Source organism: Saccopteryx bilineata, chromosome 1 (genome assembly GCF_036850765.1).
Source record: "Saccopteryx bilineata isolate mSacBil1 chromosome 1, mSacBil1_pri_phased_curated, whole genome shotgun sequence".
NCBI lineage: Eukaryota > Metazoa > Chordata > Mammalia > Chiroptera > Emballonuridae > Saccopteryx > Saccopteryx bilineata.
In genome coordinates this window covers 84,719,747-84,725,554 of record NC_089490.1, presented here as the reverse complement: position 1 = coordinate 84,725,554, position 5,808 = coordinate 84,719,747, and the positions used below count along the sequence as shown (strand labels likewise).

The window sequence follows — 5,808 nt, the reverse complement described above, 5'->3', positions numbered from 1 at the left end:
ACAGGTCAGGCTAGGCTTCAGTTCTAGTGTGTGAAACAAGGCGGAGGGGATGCTCAGATCCCTCCTAGATCCCGATAGGAAGTGGGAGGGTGAACTTGGACAAGGCAGGAGGCTCTGAGGCTTCAAGCCCTCTACTGCCTTGTTTTGGGGTTTGGCTGCATCACACCCCAAACACCATCGCCCAGAATAGGGGTTCATCCAGGTCCTTGAGTACAGACGAAGCTCTCTGGGTGGAGGATCCGGAATCAGTGGTCCACAGCTCAGAGCCACCGAGGTTAGTCCTGGGCCTGGGAGATGCCAGGAGGGGTAGTGTCTTCTGGCTGGTCAAGGAAGGTCTGGGCATGGCATGGGGTCATTAGTGTGGCTGTGAGCAAGCGCTTTAATACCTTGATATCTCTGAACCTCACCTCACCTCACCTCAGAGCCCAGGGCTGCATGCCTACTGTGTGCCGGAGACCTCACTGGGAGAGCGCAGGTATTTCCTGCGTCTTCTCCCAACACCTGCGATGCAGTGGGCACTGCTTTCCTCTCCATGGGAAGGATCAAGCGATGAGGTTGCCAGCACCCCTCTAGCCCAATCACCTCCCTCCGAGGGCTCCTTCCCGGCAGAGGCAACCACTGTGGAAGGCAGGGAGGAGATGAGCCTGGCTGCCCAGGGCCTGTGAGGGGCAGGTGTGGGAGACCCATGGGGCAGGGGCTGAGGAGCACCGGGGCAGAAGGGAGCTGGGGGGGGCAGTCTCAGCTGGGAAGATGGGAGCACCCTGTGTGAGTGAGCAGGCAGCTGAGGGCCATGCTGGAGGAGGGACCCTTTGGGCTGCAGAATCCTCCTGGCCAGAGGCAGTGGGGGCCCAGGTCAGGTGGCAGTTGGTGACTGGGTCACTCAGGAAGTAAGCTCTACAGACAGACCCACTGGCTTTGCATGTGGACGGTGGGGGCAGCAAAGGGGCAGCTTGAGCAGCTGGGCATTGCTGCCTCTCGCCAAGGCCACAGGGGTCCAGCCCAGGGGAAGTGGGAAGGGAGGGAGGAGGCTGCCTGCATGCAGGGAGTGTGAGGACCTGTTCAGTGGTGGGGTGTCCTGGACGGCCCACAGGAACATCCAGAGCTGGCCTCAAGTGCGTGGCAGTGATGGCCAAAACTCAGGCCAAGCCCTGGGTGCTCGAGCAAACAGGCGACCGACCCTGAGCACTGCCCTGACGTTTGCACCTGCTGAGGGCGCAGCCCTGAGGGAGGCCAGCACCCCTGCCCAAGGTGTGTGGTGCCAACAAGGGCGCAGCCTCTCAGGGGACAGGTAGGGCAGAGGGTGCGCAGGAGGAACCGGGACTCGGGACTCAAAGGTCATGATGCAAGTGGCACTGTGAGACCACGTCAGGAAGAGGGCTGTCCCCAGGGGTCAGCTTGCCTCAAGGCACAGCTGTGCCCCTCACTTGGGGCTACCAGCACTGGGGGAGAAAGACCAGGCCAGAGGAGCTTGTTAGCAAGATGAGCCTGTGGTTGGAGAGACCCCTGGTACCGGCTCCCTCACTATCCTCATCTGTCTGGCCATCCACCTGTCTGTGCTGGGTCCACGGCTGGTGCTCCTGTCACCGTGCTCTTGTTTTAGGCGACATAAACAGCCTGGGCGAACAGACCGATAAAAACTACACATGGAGGAGGATGGACCGGGAAGGGAAGGGAGAAAGATGAGGGCCTCTGTAAACACTGGTCTCTGCGTCCTGTGACCATGAGAGCAGAACCATCTCCAGGGGAGGGGGGTAAGGTCAGTGACCTCATATCTGGGCGAGGGAGCACTGCTCAGGCAGGGCTGGGCTCTCAGTGTGTGACTCTGGTAGGTCACGGTCACCCGACTCCCAGTGGCAGGCCGACTCTGATACCAGGGTACCCGGGTCCTCATCTTGCCCCATTGCCACCACCCAGCATGCATCCTGGGAGACTCACTCATCCACTCACCTTAGTGTCAACCTGAGAAATGTCCAAACCTGTAAGAATTTTTATGAGTTGACTTGAGCTTAAATTGATAATTGCCAGAAAGCAATATCTCACCGCATTGAGAAAATGCTTCGAAAAATGGCAGTTTCACCACTTATTTTATACATCAGAATCAAAGGGGAAGACATAAGTAAGGGCTATGTGAAATCCACTGGTGATAGATTAGAAAGGAGGAAGAGGAACTCTCGGGGATTAGATAAAAAGTAAAGCAAACAGGGCCTGGTCGGTTGGCTCAGAGGTAGAGCGTCACCTGGCATGTGGAAGTCCCAGGTTCAATTCCCGGCCAGGGCACACAGAGAAGCACCCATCTGCTTCTCCACCCCTCCCCCTCTCCCTCCTCTCTGTTTCTCTCTTCCCTTCCTGCAGCCAAGGCTCCATTGGAGCAAAGTTGGCCCGGGTGCTAAGGATGGCTCCATGACCTCCACCTCAGGCACTGGAATGGCTCCAGTTTTTTTTCTTTTTACAGAGACAGAGAGTCAGAGAGAGGGATATATAGGAACAGACAGGAACAGAGAGAGATGAGAAGCATCAATTATTAGTTTTTCATTGCAACACCTTAGTTCATTGATTGCTTTCTCATATGTGCCTTGACTATGGGCCTTCAGCAGACTGAGTAACCCCTTGCTTGAGCCAGCGACCTTGGGTCCAAGCTGGTGAATTTTTGCTCAAACCAGATGAGCCCATGCTCAAGCTGGCAACCTCAGGGTCTCGAACCTAGGTCTTCCGCATCCCAGTCTGATGCTCTATCCACTGCGCCACTGCCTAGTCAGGCCAAGCTGGTGAGCTTTTGCTCAAACCAGATGAGCCCGCACTCAAGCTGGCAACCTCGGGGTCTCAAGCCTGGGTCTTCCGCAACCCAGTCCGACGCTCTATCCACTGCGCCACCGCCTGGTCAGGCAAAATGGCTCCAGTTTTTTGTGTTTTTTTTTTCATTTTTCTGAAGCTGGAAACAGGGAGAGACAGTCAGACAGACTCCCGCATGTGCCCGACCGGGATCCACCCGGTACGCCCACCAGGAGCGACGCTCTGCCCACCAGGGGGCGATGCTCTGCCCATCCTGGGCGTCGCCATATTGCGACCAGAGCCACTCTAGCGCCTGGGGCAGAGGCCAAGGAGCCATCCCCAGCGCCCAGGCCATCTCCGCTCCAATGGAGCCTCGGCTGCGGGAGGGGAAGAGAGAGACAGAGAGGAAAGTGCGGCGGAGGGGTGGAGAAGCAAATGGGCGCTTCTCCTGTGTGCCCTGGCCGGGAATCGAACCCGGGTCCTCCGCACGCTAGGCCGACGCTCTACCGCTGAGCCAACCGGCCAGGGCAGTCAGTTTTTTTTTTTTTTGTTTAAATATGGAATGCTTCACGAATTTGCGTGTCATCCTTGCACAGGGGCCATGCTAATCTTCTCTGTATCGTTCCAATTTTAGTATATGTGCTGCCGAAGCAAGCACAAAATGGCTCCAGTTTTAATGGAGCAATGCCCCAGATGGGCAGAGCATCACCCCCTAGTGGGCTTGCTGGGTGAATCCCGGTTGGGTGCGTGCAGGAGTCTTTCTGACTGCCTCCCCGCTTCTAACTTCAGAAAAATACAAAAAAAAAAAAGTAAAGCAAACAGGTATTTGTTACATAGGCAGGTAACACTGAACAATGGACTTAATACCAGTGTAAGGATAGGAGCCGCCATCGTGGCCATTCACATGCAGGTTCCCATTGGAATCGGGCAGACGGTAAAGAAATGGCAGAGTCGAAGGATGGTGGGCCATTCTGTTTATTGGTGTCTCACCAAGACAGGCAAGCCACAAGAGAAGAGAAGGGAAAAGCAGAAAACCTGCCTGACCTGTGGTGGCGCAGTGGATAAAGCATCAACCTGGAAATACTGAGGTTGCCGGTTCAAAACCCTGGCTTGCCTGGTCAAGGCACATATGGGAGTTGATGCTTCCTGCTCCTCCCCCTTCTCTCTCTCTCTCTCTCTCTCTCCCCCCACTCTTTAAAATGAATAAAAATAAAAAAAATAAAAAAAAAAAAAAAAAAAAAAGCAGAAAACCTGCTTTTCCCATGAAGGGTAAGGAATTGTTATAAAGTACCGCACCCCAGATTCTGAAAGGCACTGTACCTCACTTCATCGAGTCCACATAGAGACACCCAGTCTAGATGAATTTTGAAGAGTTTTATTAGACGAGGAGATTTATTAAATATGCCGGCCACATATGGCTGAAACGGGGTATCAGACCCAAATCATGCAGTCCCAAAAATAGTTCAGGGGCTGCTTATATACCTTTAATCACACACCAGCGGGGGAGAGCATGACATCATGGTACAAGCTGGCAACATTTGTTTAGGGGATACACAGAAACATTAAGACTTTTAAGGTAATACAATCAAAGATGTTTACAAATCTTTTGTGGTTCATCTTCCCTCACTAGCCTAGGAGTATTTTACCCTCAAGATCAATCAATGCAAGGTGGTATGTAAATTCTGCCTCCTATTGAAAGAGAAGAAGTTTCCAGGTTAATCTTTATTTTAGATTTGAAACTGAATGACCTATTGTTCTTGCAAGTAGGAAACTTCTACATTCTTCTCCCTCCCCTCTCTAATGGAGGGACGGGACAGGAAAGCTGGACCTTTCCTCCCAGAATATTAATATAAATTTTCAGCTTTTTGATACCTTACAACATTCCCCACGGTTCTATTTCCTAAGTCAAATCCTTGACTTAACCTGACCTGTGGTGGCGCAGTAGATAAAGCGTCGACCTGGAAATGCTGAGGTCGCCGGTTTGAAACCCTGGGCTTGCCTGATCAAGGCACATATGGGAGTTGATGCTTCCAGCTCCTCCCCACTTTCTCTCTCTGTCTCTTGTAAGGACCAAGAAAAGATCAAATTGTTAGATTCTGGAAAGTATGCTGGGATTGCCAGAGTGTAGAAGCAGAGACAGGGAGGTAATGATAGGGACCCTTTAAGGCTGAGAACAAAGGAAGACAAACGTTTGCATTCCATTGGTCAGAGACCCTTATCAGAAGTTTATGTTTGAAATTCGCCAATAAGCTAGACCCAGCCCCTGTTGCTATGCTGTGTGTGACCCCCTTAGCGAATAGGTAACTACCTCATTTGCTTCTGTATAATGCTTGCTTACTTAGGATATATAAGGACCGAGCTGTAAGCGCTAGGGGTGATTCCCGTTGTACCATGATGTCATGCTCTCCCCCACTCCTTGTGGGTACCATGTCTCTGGACACCTGGGAATTCGCCCCTGCGCAGGTTAAACTGGCCAATAAAGAAACATCTAGGCCCCATTTTTGAATCCCGGGTTCAAAACCCTGGGATTACCTGGTCAAGGCACATATGGGAGTTGATGCTTTCTGCTCCTCCCTTCTCTCTCTCTCTCTCTCCTCCTTCTCTCCTCTCTAAAATGAATAAAGTCTTAAAAAAAAAAAGAAGCCTCAACTCTTAAAAAAAAAAAAAAAGAAAAAGAAACATCTATACTCCTGAAAGTCTCCGACGTCTGTTCTTGTACCCGGTGCATGCTACATCTCTCTCTCCTCTCTCTCTCCCTCTCTGTCTCTCTCTCCCTTTCTCTCTCCTCTCTAAAATGAATAAATAAAATTAAAAAAATTTTTTTTTAAAAATCCTTGACTTAATTTACTGAAGAGTTAATTTATAACATGTGGCAGATTTTTTTTTTTTTTTTACAAAGACAGAGAGAGTCAGAGAGAGGGATAAACAGGAACAGACAGACAGGAACGAAGAGATGAGAAGCATCAATCATTAGTTTCTCATTGTGCATTGCGACTCCTTAGTTGTTCATTGATTGCTTTCTCACATGTGCCTTGACCA

General features: G+C 51.3%; 1 non-coding gene across 1 annotated transcript; it reads right to left on the bottom strand.

The window, feature by feature from the left end:
* Positions 1-3,320: 3,320 nt before the first annotated feature.
* LOC136321579 (U6 spliceosomal RNA) lies at positions 3,321-3,427 on the bottom strand. Its single transcript, XR_010728727.1, has one exon. It is a non-coding gene; the product is annotated as a U6 spliceosomal RNA (small nuclear RNA).
* Positions 3,428-5,808: the final 2,381 nt, after the last annotated feature.